The following is a 14,291-nucleotide window of genomic DNA, read 5'->3' as shown; positions in this document are numbered from 1 at the left end:
CCTTCCTACCCCTAAGACTCCCAAATTGTTTAGCCTTCCCAGAAGCACCATTGTTAAATTTATGTTGTTACTTTCCAGATACAATCTGAGCATGTATAGTCATATGTAAATTTCAGTATTTTCTCCATTATTCTTGTTTGAACGAGATCAAACTAGGTCTTTAGGTTAACTGGCTTTTTCAGTAGTGTCTATTTCCTTTTCACAGCGACTGTTTTTGAATTTGTAAATAAGATTTTGCCTTTCATTTCTGAGCTATGCGAGTACTGTTCAGCCTTGTGTCATTATAGCTACTTTGAAACTATTATTTGAGCTTGTTTTCATTCTTATAGGCCATGTTGTCTGTGATTGATTTTAAGGAGCAATTTTTTCTCAATTTCTTCTGTTTGGTTTGTGTGTGTGTGTGTGTGTGTGTGTGTGTGTGTGTGTGTTATATCTATGTATGTATCACTTATATTCCTTTGCTCATATTTTCTTGTAAGTTCTTTGCCTATATCACATACTGCGTCACTTGTAATTGTTGCTAATCATGGAATAAAAGATATCGTTTCTGGGGCAGTTTCCTGCTTCACAATATTACTTCAGTCTGAGCCAGGGCACTGAGCTGGAAAAACATGCCTGTAAAATTTGGGTCAGTTATGCAAACTCACTTTTGGGTACTCTACTTTTGGGTATATCTCTGCTCATTGATAGAAGATATTTTTGACTCCTAGCAGCGGCCTACATGTCCTTCGCTGGTTTTTTCACTTGTCCTTGGTTGCCAGAGATTAGACATTTTAGAAATGATATTCACGTACTGTACTCCTCCACCCTGGCGCTTTGGGAAGAGCCTGAGGCAAAGATAATGTGTCCATGATGTTCTTCTTCTTACTCTGCTTTCCTTGTCACTCCATCATGTCACCTAAGCACACGGACTTTCTGTTGCCTTTATATGCCAGTTGACCTTCTCTCTCTTCAGGATCGCTGATTTGCCCCTACGCCCACTTTTTGGGGCATGCCACCTAACTTGGGAGTATGCTGTATCCTCTTTGACATCTGATGTGGTTTAAATACCTTGAATCTTCCTTTCCCTCAGTCTGCCCAGTATTTCATTATATTTGGCAGAAGATCATCCACACTTTTGTTAAAAAGAAAAGCTTTTTGTGTGCTTTTTGTTGGTTTGGTTTGGTTTGGTTTTTATTGCACTGATTTCAGAGCGGAAAGTAGAGGTAGCAGAGACTATAAGCAGTAACTTTTAACTGGAAAACTTTGTACTGAGTTGATTAAAGAAAGTGTCCCGCAGTTGCCATTGTAAAGAAAATGATACATATCTTTTTTGCATTTTTATTGTCTTTTTAGAAGTTCTTTAGAGGGGTGCCTGGGTGGCTCAGTCAGTTAAGCGACAAACTATTGATTTCAGCTCAAGTCGTGATCTCACAATTGTGAGTTAGAGCCCCTTGTCTGGCTCTGCACTAATAGCATGGAGCCTGCTTAGGATTCTCTTTCTCCTTCTGTCTCCCCACTCCCCTTCCCCGCAACTTGTGCTCTCTTTCTGTCAAAATAAACATTAAAATGTTCTTTAGAAATAACTTTTATTGGGTTAATATCCAGAATCTATAAGGAACTCACCAAACTTCACACCTGAAAAACAAGCAACCCAGTGAAGAAATGGGCAGAAGATATGAACAGACACCTCTCCAAAGAGGACATCCAGATGGCCAACAGACACATGAAATGATGCTCAGCATCCCTCCTCATCAGGGAAATACAAATCAAAACCACACTGAGAGACCACCTCACGCCAGTCAGAGTGGCTAAAATGAGCAAATCAGAGAACTCTAGATGCTGGCGAGGATGTGGAGAAACGGGCACCCTCCTGCACTGTTGGTGGGAATGTAAACGGGTACAGCCCCTCTGGAAAACAGTGTGGAGGTTCCTCAGGAAACTAACAATAGAACTCCCCTATGACCCAGCAATAGCACTGCTAGGAATTTACCCAAGGGATACAGGAGTGCTGATGCACAGGAGCACAAGTACCCCAATGTTCATAGCAGCACTCTCAACAATAGCTAAAACCTGGAAAGAGCCTAAGTGTCCATCAACAGACGAATGGATCTAGAAGATGTGGTTTATCTATACGATGGAATACTACATGGCAATGAGAAACAATGAAATCTGGCCATGTGTTGCAACATGGATGGACCTTGAGAGTGTTATGCTCAGTGAAATAAGTCAGGCAGAGAAGGACAAATATCATATGTTTGCACGTATAGGAGGATTAGGAGGAACTTGACGGAGGAACAAGGGGGAGAAGAAGGGGGGAAATGGTGGGGGAAAGGGAGAGAGGCAAACCATGAGAGACTCTTGAATGCTGATAAAAACTGAGGACTGAAGGATGTGGGGGGGAGGAGGGATGGGCATGGAGGAGGGCACTTGTGGGGATGAGCACTGAGTGTTATGTGGAAACTAATTTGACAATAAACCACTTGTAAAAAAAAACAACTTTTATTGCATAGATAGAAAAAAATTCTTATTTGGAAAATTTCTAAAATAACAAAGGTTAGTGGACATATTTGTTTAAATGTAAACATTTGTATTCATAATAATAGATTTTTTTCCTACAATGAAACCCATGGTGGATACTTAGACTCAACTCTTTTTTTTTTTAATTAGAATGGGGAGCAAAAGATGAAGAATACTGTTAGGGGAAAAGATGGCAGAACAGGTACCAGATAAGCTGCCCTTACTCTGAAATATGTATGTAAAAAGTACAAAAAGCTTTGGCTTTAACTATTCAGTTTGTTGAATTTGTTTTGGTTTACATGAATTTACTGAGTCATATAAATGGTGGGTGTAGGTAACTTTTCCTAAAAGCCAAAGACTTTTCATCATCTCTCTTGGTGTAAAATCACAAGGGTGAGCTGATGATCACAAATTGATTTTTGAAAATAATGCTATCAGATAGACAGAAAAGTTGCTTCCTGAGAAGCTGCATTAGGTATGTTGGGTGATTCCATGCCCGGTCTGTTTTAGAGACGAAAAGAAACTGTTAGAGGACTTACAGCTCAGTGGGCTATGTTCCTGGTGCATGTGCTTGTTTATCCAGTCGGCAATTGACTCTGTCCACTGAGTTCCCAGGATGAGTCAACATCATGTCTTTCTTATACTATCAGTTCAGGTTATATTTGACCACATGTTCTTGCGCATTTTGATTAAATTCTATTTATTTACTTATTTTTAAATGCCTTATTTATTTTGAGAGAAAGAGAGAGAGGGAGCACGAGCACAAGCAATGGAGGGGCAGAGAGAGAGGGAGAATCCTAAGCAGGTGCCCAGCTGTCACCACAGAGCCAGACTAGGGCTCAGTCCCATGAACCATGAGATCATAACCTGAGCCAAGCTCAAGAGTTGGGCACTTAACCCACTGAGCCATTCATGCACCCCCTGCCCCACTGATTTTATTTTAAAACGAGAGGAAAGAAAGGTCTTAGGATGGAGCACTGCATCAGGGTCTGTACTGAGCATGGAGATTGTGTAAGTTTCTCTCTCTCTCTCTCTCAAATAAATAAATAAATAGGAAGGAGATTACACATCTTATATAAAATCTAATTAATTGAGGTGCTTGGGTGTCTCAGTCGGTTAAGCATCCAACTTCGGCTCAGGTCATGATCTCATGGTTTGTGAGTTGGTTTGTGAGTTTGAGCCCTGCATCAGCCTCTCTGCTGTCAGCCCAGAGCTCATTTCAGATCCTCTCTCTCTCTCTCTCTCTCTCTCTCTCTGCCCCTCCCCCACTTTATCTCTCTCTCAAATATTTTTTAAAAATCTAATGAATTGATCTATCGATTCAGTGGTCATTAAATCTGTTTATATTCTTAAATAAATCCTATATTTTATAGGTAACCGTCACTGTAATATGTGTGTGTGTATATATGTGATATGTGATATATGTTTATATATATAAATTATATATATATTATATATATATAATCTTAATGTTCTTCTTGATGGAAATTCATCCACATTTGTTTGGCCCATTCTTATTTATCTTCTTAGTAAGTTAAATAGATGCCCATTGAATTTGATTCTACCTTCCACTTAGAATTCTCTTTCCCATACTCAAGTCCTTTCTAATATTATTTAATCCATCTTTAGCATTAGTAGTACTGTTTTAGCACAAATGTGCTAAAAGCACATCCCAATGTAAAAATGTGTATGTATAAAAATGAACATTGTACTCCAATCTCTACTGTGCAGCAGACATATTTCATTTTGCAGTCATGTTTTTAACGTAGGAAAATGTTAATCCCAAGAATATTACAGTTGGAAAGGTCAAGGCAACCACAGGGGAATTTTCTTAAAGCTGTTCATTACAAACCTAAGCAAAGTCAGTGTTCTTCTTTCACTCAGATGACACAGGAGACAGAGGGGAACAGAAGGCAGGTGTTTTGCTCACTTTTAAATGGCTATGTTTTGAAGCCTGCAATTACAGAATGCCCATAAAACCTAATAATTTTGAAGCCAGATTAAAATTTGAGTTTGAGTTATGATTCACCATGTAAGTACTAAAATCCTAGCCTGTGTTAGTAATGTATAAAATACTAGCCTCTGTAGTTTTATTAGTCATAAAATATTCGAATTAGACCAATAAGATATTTAGCAAGTTGATAACAATATATATACATACTTGTGCACTTACACACACACACACACACACACACACACGCATTTGGAGAGAGAGAAATGAAAGCATCTCAGTCAAATTTTATTTTCAGTCTCAGGAAATTAAGCAACAATTTGGCCCTCAATTTACTCAATGACCAAATTTCTGATTTTGGACTTTATCTTTGGGTAATTGGGTTCAACAACCATATATTATTGAAAACCAGTATCTGGATGCCTACTTCGAATGAATTGTGAAATGCCTTTTGCCAAATATCTGACCCTGAAGAAATATTTTGGAAGTTTCTTGTTATTTTTAAGATTTGTGGTGTGTGAAATATTTCAGTTTCTTTAAGAAGATATTAAGAAGTAATTTAACAGTGTATTTTATTTGAATACAGAAAGGCAGAGAGCAAATATTCTCATATCACACGCACACATAACATACATACAAATGTCTATATATATACATATATGTATATGTGTGTATATATACTTATATGATATATATGTATACATACATATACGTATATATATAGATGTATGTATGTATGTTATACATATGTATGTTATACATACATATATATCAGATAGACCATATGATTTACTTGTGGCCAGATTTGGTTGTCACAGCATGGAGATGAAGGGGCAGTAGGAAGCCTTCCCATCAGTGGGACTAGAAATCAGCCAGAAGGTGCACAGTCCTATTTCCAAGTAACCCGGCAACATGTGGTCATTAGTTGGGTGAATACTTGAAGCTAGAACTGGGGAGGAAGAAAAAGGTAACTAAAATGGAACTTTTACTATCTTCAAAGATCCACTGAAATGACTTGGCATTCATGTACACATGAAATGATGTTGTTCACATGGGGGTTTTGCAGATAGATACAGATAAGGTAATACTGTGTAATTAACTGAAGCAGTATATTAGCAAAATTTAAAAACTGGAAGTTGAATAAATAGGTAACACTACCATGAACTTGGCAGAGGTAGCATATTATTTTTGGAACAGCATTAGTGTGAGTCATTGATCTCTAAAATCATAGAGCGAAAGCACTCAATTTGTTAAGCCCTAAACACTCATCTTCCCTAAGTGCAAGTCAGGGGCTGTGAAACTCTAATGGGAGCAGACCCCTAATCTGCCTGATGTTATGTAACACTGGAAATGCAGTTCTCTATGAACCCCCTGTTAAATATGCTAGACTCATAATGAATACGTCAGGGCCAGCCCTTCACTCAATTCAGCATAAAATGTGGACCTACACTCAGAAGGCCAATTTGCCCATTGAAATTATTCCTGATCTATAAGCCTCCTAACATTTGTATGAATAATTTCATAACTAATAATTTACTAAGGGAGAAAAACTTTTCCCTCTCTTATATCATCTTTTCACCAAGGCAAAAAAATGAGGTCAGAATATGATGAATGCCTTTGCTCTGCCCTTCTGGTAGATTTTTAATAACAATACTATCAGATGTGTGTAAAATGTATGGGATGCCAGATCAACTTAGTTTCAATTTGCACTTCTTTTCAGCTCACGGAAAAAACAAACTTTGCATCTGTGAGTCCATTGGCTTGCACATCTGTGGATTATTATACCTTTGCAGTAGATATGCTATATATATGGTGTTCAACTTCTTTGGCTGCTGTCCTCCACCTTAAGAAGCAAAAGAACAAACATCACGTTAAAGTAACAAAAGGAAACTGCTACACTGGGGTGGCCTTGCTTGAGATCGATCTCAGTCATTTTCCTTAACTTGTCATGATCCCAGGGTCCTGGGAATCCACCTCCGAGTCAGGCTCCACACTAAGTGAGGAGCCTATTTGGGATTCTCTCTCTCTCCCTCTCCCTCATCCTCTCCCCTGCTCACAATCTCTTTCTTTCTCTGAATAGATAGATAGATAGATAGATAGATAGATAGATAGATAGATGATAGATAAAACCTTGAATCTGTGCTTTGTTTTTTGAGGGAAATGATTTATAAATACATTATATTAAGAATATGTGAGGGACACCTAGGTGGCTCAGTGGGTTAATTATCTGACTCTTGGTTTTGGCTTAGGTCCTGATCTCACAATTCATGGGATTGACCCCCACCTCAGGCTCTGCTCTGACAGTACAGAGTCTGCTTGGGATTCTCTCTCTCCCTCTTTCTCTGCCCTTCCCTTGCTTTCTCTCTCTAAAAAAATAGAATATGTGAGATCATAGTGGAAGAACTAAGACAATACAACTACATTTTTAATTCACCATTTTTTAATGTTTAAAAAAATTTTAATAAATCTGTTTCTAACAATTAATACAGTAATGGCAGGTTTTCATAGATGTCAGTGTACTTCTTCCTAATGTGTAGTTTATGGAGTTTTTTTTGGGGGGGCGAGGGTACTGACCATTCATTAATTATTCATTAAACAAGTGTTGATTTATTCATTAAACATGAGTGTACACTGAGCAAGCACTGTGCTGAGAGTGTCCTCACATATTAGGCCCAAAGTACACCTTATCTTTGTCTTGTGTTGAATTTGACATTTAGAACACAAATTTAAGTAAATGCCAGGGTTTTCCTCTGAAGATGTAGCAATTTCCTGTGTTTGAAACTGTTTGTCCTTTTTGGTTCTGTACACTTTGGGCAAAAAAATCATTTATACAAACTTCTGGTGGCTGATTCCCATAACCAAATTGTGTAAATCAAATATAACCACAAAGTTTTACGAGAACAGGATATGATTCATACCTTGCTCAATATCTTCGTTTCTGTTTTTTGTTGTGTTTTTTTTACTTGATTTTTTTTCTTTGACTAGTGTGGGATGAGTTTCTTCTAATGTCAGCCACACCAGCTTGCATTTATTATGTGGCTCCTCTGCCTAAAAGAACACCAGATAGATATGTCGTCTTCATCATGCCACGGAAACAGAGTCCAATGTAGTCATCTAAAAATTAACATTATTTTTGTGAAATCATTTCTCTGTAGGTTTGGTCAATGCAGTTCTCACCCTGAATGTTATTCCCCAGACCGCAGTGATTTGTTTTCTACTACTTGATAAAATTCTCAAATGGCAGTGGCTATCTCTTATCTATAGTTCCTCAATATTTTGCATGCTTTTTGCTTTAAAGGGAGAAATGTTTCTTTAGCCATTTTTATGGCATAAGTTTATGGGGCTTCCTTGTTTATATTATAGTAAAAATCTTTTCTAAGTTTTTAAATTTTTTTTTATTTTTAATGTTTTTTATTTATTTCTAGGAGAGAGAGAGAGAGAGAGAGACAGCGTGAGCAGGGGAGGGTCAGAGAGAGAGGGAGTCACAGACTGAAACAGGCTCCAGGCTCTGAGCTGGCAGTCAGCACAGAGCCCGACGCAGGGCCCGAACCCACGAACCGCGAGATCATGACCTAAGCGAAAGTCGGACGCTTAACCGACTAAGCCACCCAGGCGCCCTTTTTTTTTAAATTTTTTTTTAATGTTTTTTATTTATTTCTAGGGGAGAGAGAGAGAGAGAGAGCTTTTCTAAGTTTTTAATGTCCATTGATTTTTGAGAGAGAGAGAGACAGAGAGAGCATAAGTGGGTGAGGAACAGAGAGGGGGAGACTCAGAACCTGAAACAGGCTCCAGACTCTGAGCTGTCAGCATAGAGCCCGACGTGGTACTCCAACCCATCAACCGTGAGATCATGACCTGGGCCAAAGTCGAACACTTAACCGACTAAATCACTCAGGCACCCCTGTACTAAAAACCTGATTCTTGTCTGCACTCACACCCCAACCCCACTGCTTGTCCCTACCTTCACTCCTGCCCCTCTTTTGAACCAGAGGCTCCTATATTCCTATGACAGCATCCTCGTGATAAACACTGGCACCACCTTCCTCCCTGGACCCAAGTCTTTTGCACAGCACTGGACTGGATTTTGCAACAGAATCCTTTTAATAAAGTAATGTTAGCACTTAATGTAAGGAACGGAAAAGTTATAACGAGAAGGAATAGATTCCCACTGCTCTTTTCCTTAAATTATAAACGATCCTATAATGGCTCTCTGAATATAACATACTATATATATGTCTAGCTCCTGTGCTAGAGTCTATAGCACAAAAGACAAAGACGTTTTCCCAAATGGGCACAGTCAGATGGGAAGGAAAACTCTCTTTTCAGGAGAACTGCACTCTGAGATGCTCTTCATCTCTTTGAGATGTTGTGTCCTGGATGTAAATAACAAGAGACTGTAAGTGTCCTTGAGTAAGAATAGATTAAGGAAATTGATTTTCAAATCCCCCACTTCCACATAGGCTCTTTCTTGGGAAAATGCCTTTTCTGAATGGACACCCCCATTCTCCTCTCCTACCTCCCCTTTGACAGTTATTCACCCCTGTCCCCATCCCACATCTTAGCTGCTGGGTTGCCCATAAATACAGAAGCTTCCAGGTGCTAATGGGAAACCTCTTTAGTCACGATATCATCAATAGATAGACCTCCTCTGTCTTAGTAATAGATCCATTTCCAATAAGGCTTTGTACATTTTTTTATGTTTTAAAATGTTATTTATGATGATTTCTAATGTTTCCCTGAACAATTGGTTACTGCAGGTAATTGTTAACAATAATTCCAGAAGAAATTTTAGACATTTCAAATGTATGTTCATAGGAAATGTTGTTATACCTTTATATTTAATTATATTTTTATTGCAAAGAAAGATGATAGCGTGTTCAGTCAAAACACGCATGTATAAAAATACAGGAAGATAACCTGTAGGGAAAATGGAATGAAAATATGATTTCGCTGAAAGAAAAGGCATGAGATTTTTGAATATTAAAAAGGATAGGTTCGTATGTTTTGAACTGAATGATAAGGTAATTACATCATCATGGTTATTTTTATAACCTTTTTGGATACATTTTAGAAAGCCATTTAGCATTTCTATCCAAACTAGAAGTTATATCCTTTGACACTATTGAAACCCATCAAAAAAAATTTGATTCCAACTTTCAAAATGGAGATGTGCCTCACTTAAGGTTACCTCAGGAAGTCAAAGACTAAAAACATGGGAAGAAACACAGGTCTCAAGGTCACAGTTAGCGAACACTGGTAAGCATCACACTTGCATTGTATATTTTCCTTTTTTTTCTAGAGGGGCTCCTCACCCACAATATAGTTATTTCTTTCCACCTCAGGCTCTTTCAGCTATTTTGGAGATAGTACTTTTCCTTGGAGGTAGATCTGTCACTGAAGGGCAGATTTCATGCAACACCCTCCCCCTTGGCCCTTGAAATCTCTTGTTCCATGTATTGACTTCCTCATATCAGACTCAGTCCTGAAAATCCTGCTCCCTACTTTGATGTCATGCAGTCAACTTGCTCAGCACAGTGGAGGCATATGGATTGCTAGGCTGGTGGACAAGGAACTCCTAACAGCATCTGTGGGGAGCCAGAGGGTTTCACCCCAGGGAAACTGAGACCTATTTTCTGGGAATGGGAAAAGAAACCTTGCCCCTGTCTAAAATTCTAATTGTATTTGAGCTTTGCAACACCTTTTTCCTGAAATTACTCTGTCGGGTGTTGCTAATAATTTATTAAGAATTAAATCTAAAGGATATCTTTAATTTGTATCTCATTTGAATTATCTGCGTTATTTGACAGGGATGACTATCCCTTCTTTGATATTATAGCTTCCATGACAGTTGACTCTTGGATCACCCCCTATTTCTCCCACTAGTCCCTCTTAAGCTCTTTCGTGTGTAGTTCTTGGCCTGTCTGCCCCCAACTTCTGCTTAAATTTTTTTTAAATGTTTATTCATTTTTGAGAGAGAGAGAGAGAGAGTAGGGAAGATGCAGAGAGAGGAGACACAGAACCTGAAGCAGATTCCAAGCTCTGAGCTGTCAATACAGAGCCAGATGCAGGGCTCAAACCCACATATTGAGAGATCATGACCTAAGCCAAAGTCAGAGCTCAACTGATAGAGCCACCCAGGCACCTGAAACTCTACTTTTCTACTGTAAACACTATCTTTGGTGACCCTACCCTCAGTCTGGTCTTTGGCTACCAATAGGGTATTTACACAGGTCAAATCCGTTTTCCCTTGGGCCTTTCTGCTGAGTTTCATGTTAGTCTTGTAACCTACTCTCAGTATGTGTGGCTCTTTGTTTTGATGTCAATTGTGTTTCCCTTAAATATGAGTTAAATTGTTGTTCCAGGAAGATACATGATGTATATCCAGTGATTTCCCATTCACTCTCACATAAAATATCAACCTGTAGGCACACATACCTCTCTGGCTAAACAAAAAATATGGCCATACTCAAGTTATTCACAGATTTTCAACATTAGAACTCTGCTTTGGCCCAGTGGGTCACATCACTTTCGTAATAGAGCTCCTTTCAGTCTCTGCCACAGTAATTGTCCCTACCTGGAATGTTCATTTTTTTCTGTCTTCCCTGAGCTAAATACTCTTCCTTCTTTCAAGGGTTCCTCCAATCTTCACACACTCCATACTGTCATTCTTAGCTATTATGATACCCATTCATCTTAACATGCTAGAACTCCATTAAAGTGTTTTGTGCATGTAAATTCATTTGCACAGGAAGTCATATATAGTCTTCAACTTACACATGAAAACTTCATGCATATGTACTTCAATTTCACAACTAACATATAAGGTCTTAGAGTGTGGGGGCGGGGATGGTGGCTCTTTATTTGCTGACTTCTAATACCTAGAAGTTAGGTTTGAACATAATGGTGTTTAAAAAGCACTTGCTAATGAATACTTTAAAAAGTCACTAATTGTCAACATCAGGGTGTAGAAATAAGAGATTTATTATCATCAGAAAGTCATAGAGCCAGTGGTATATTTTGCCGGAAAAAGCAGTCACCTATGGTGTAGGATTTGACAGTGTGAAAAATATCTTCTTGTCCAGATATATCCCCCTTAAACATTCTGCTCTGTGCTTAAAGTTCTCCTGGTTTCTCAGAGTTAATAAAGCCCAAGGGGAAAAAATGCCAATGTTATTTGGAAAAGTAGTTGGGTTCAATTGGTTTACCCAATTAGTCAAATTAGTTGTTCAGACTTAAAGAGCATGCAGCTCTGGGGAAGGCAGTGGCTGGAGAAATATTTAGGGCACTAAGGATATAAGATCAATGTGTTGACTATGTGAGAAGGAATGAAGCATGTGTTGTGAAGAAGTCATGGGCACAGAAAGAAGCTATTGAAGGAAACCTATCTATACTAGATGGGTGTGTTTTGTGCAAGGTGACTTTTGTTCCATACATGTTGAGCAGACCCTTAGGGGTAGTGAAAGTGTCATCAAATGTACAATCCGAGTTACCACCTTCCGGGAAATGTTCTATGTAGGGTTCTCCATGCATTATGCATTAAATGATAGCACCAAAGCCATATTTACTCGGATATTTTGATTTTGTTCAAGTATCGTTTATATAAAAAGGAACAAGTTTGGTCAAGGAAAGGAGCAAATGAGAGAACAAAGAGGAAGAAAGTAATGTTCATATGTTTCCTGTTTGAGTGACTGGTACTGTGTAGACACTTGAAAGATTTATTTTATGTTTTTTCACAATAAGAGAGTTTCTCTGAGAAGAAATCGAGATTCAGAAAAATTAGGTAAATAGTCCAGTGTCACCTGTTCTTTTTTTTAATGTTTTATTTATTTCTGAGAAGGAGAGAGAGAGAGAGAGAGCAGGGGAGGATCAGAGAGAGAGGGAGACAGAATCTGAAGCAGGCTCCAGGCTCTGAGCTGGCTGTCAGCACAGAGCCTGACGCAGGGCTCGAACCCACGAACCATGATATCATGACCTGAGCTGAAGTCGGACGCTTAACCAATTGAGCCACCCAGGCACCCCCAGTGTCACTTGTTTAGTAAGAGCTCATTATGGTATTTAATATAAGAGCTCTAGAATTTCACTTTCCATGCTTTGTTTTCTTTTTGTTTTGTTGTGTTTTTGTTTTTGTTTTTTTTTTATAAAATTCCAATTAGAATGAGAAAGGAGCAGAAAGGTAAAGAGAGAATCATGAGAGCTTAGATCTTTTCACTCATCATGTGACTAGACATTTTTCTGTAATGTGAAATTCCAGAATATATGAAGGTAATCAGGTTTCTGCCTTATAGGTGACATAAACCAAGTTTTGAATTTTTTTTTAAGTGTTTGAGTATGTGTTACAGAAGCAGACTCTGAAACCAGATTCATATGCAAATAGATCATCTGGGAAGTGATCTCAGCAACATGAGCAGAGGAATTGGGGAATGATAAAGAAACAGGAAAGAAGCCACAAGGGGGGGGGGGGAAGTGCATTATCAAACAGGCCACTATAGTAGCTTAATCCACCATGGTTGTTACCCCTGAGGGGAAAGTGGGGCATTGTGAACAAACTCCTAGCAATTCCTGATGAAGCGCCAATCCTGTAAGGCTTTTTAATTTCCCATTATTTCCAACCTGTTTTCCATCATGCATGAGGTGGGGAGGAGGGTGGGCTCAGGCAACCAGAGCAAGCCTTCAAGCAAGGAGCAGGTGCTGGCAGTTGGAAGTTGACTGGCAGGTACTGAAGTCATCTGCTTCATTAAGGAAAATAATGTGCTATAAGAATAGTAGGTTGTGGATGGAATCACCGGAATTCCAGGAGACTTAAAGTCAAGTATTCCAGAAAAATTCCTCAAACTCCTTCATGAAGTGCATTTGTGACGACCAGCATGTACCCTCACAGTGCAATGAGAGCTGCTTATAGCACCTCAGCAGAGTTAGCCCTTGACCTGTAACACCCACATTGGCGTCCCTGCTCTGGCTGCTCCTGGCATTTGAACTTGCTGTAATTTTTCTCTCTGCCAGAGAGTTTCTTTAGTCAGCCATCTCTAGAAATGTGATTGGCAGCACACAGGTCATTTGCCTGAGCTCTAGCTGCAAGAGAAGTGAAGAGAGTATCTGGAACATTAGCTTCTGTGGTGGAAGTGCGCTTGGATAATCCCGTCCAAGTTCACAAGGTATGAGCGGTGATTCTGGAAGCATAGAAAAGGAGTTAAGATACTGATTCTCTGGGAAAGAATAACAAATATCCTTGATCTGCAGTTAATATTTTTTTAATCCACAATTTTTAAATTACTCTGTTGGTCTAGTTTTCAGAAATCAGCTGTGCAGCAAAGAATTCCATCAGGAAGGGTAAAAGGGGTGTTCGGTGGAGCGTCTCAGCTTTAATAAGGGCTTAGGCTTATATCAATCTTGTTTCAGTGCCATTGTTGTTTTTCTGGGTCAAAATTCTTTTTTTTTTTTTTTTTTTTACAAATAGTTTATTGTCAAATTATTTTCCACATAACACTCAGTGCTCATCCCCAAAGTGCCCTCCTCCATGCCCATCCCACCCTCCCCCCCACATCCATCAGTCCTCAGTTTTTGTCAGCATTCAAGAGTCTCTCATGGTTTGCCTCTCTCCCTTTCCCCCACCATTTCCGCCCTTCTTCTCCCCCTTGTTCCTCCGTCAAGTTCCTCCTAATCCTCCTATACGTGCAAATATATGATATTTGTCCTTCTCTGCCTGACTTATTTCGCTCAGCATAACACCCTCAAGGTCCATCCATGTTGCTACACATGGCCAGATTTCATTGTTTCTCATTGCCATGTAGTATTCCATGGTATAGATAAACCACATCTTCTTGATCCATTCATCTGTTGATGG

General features: G+C 39.0%; 1 protein-coding gene and 1 long non-coding RNA gene across 6 annotated transcripts in view; one reads left to right on the top strand and one right to left on the bottom strand.

The window, feature by feature from the left end:
• The window catches only part of PRR16 (proline rich 16), a 387,870-nt gene that overhangs the window by 90,291 nt on the left and 283,288 nt on the right, over positions 1–14,291 (top strand). The window lies entirely within an intron of this gene.
• LOC120240250 lies at positions 6,063–11,093 on the bottom strand. Of its 2 annotated transcripts, none has more exons than XR_005530609.1 (3): positions 11,025–11,093; positions 7,369–7,564; positions 6,063–6,293 (listed from the first exon to the last, which is right to left on the bottom strand). It is a non-coding gene; the product is annotated as an uncharacterized LOC120240250 (long non-coding RNA). The 2 variants fall into 2 exon arrangements; XR_005530608.1 differs by having other exon boundaries at positions 7,369–7,498.

Source organism: Hyaena hyaena, unplaced genomic scaffold (assembly GCF_003009895.1).
Source record: "Hyaena hyaena isolate Hyena2069 unplaced genomic scaffold, ASM300989v1 scaffold_250, whole genome shotgun sequence".
Classification (NCBI taxonomy): Eukaryota; Metazoa; Chordata; class Mammalia; order Carnivora; family Hyaenidae; genus Hyaena; species Hyaena hyaena.
Note: the sequence above shows the minus strand (reverse complement) of the source record. Positions and strands in the feature narration are given on the sequence as shown.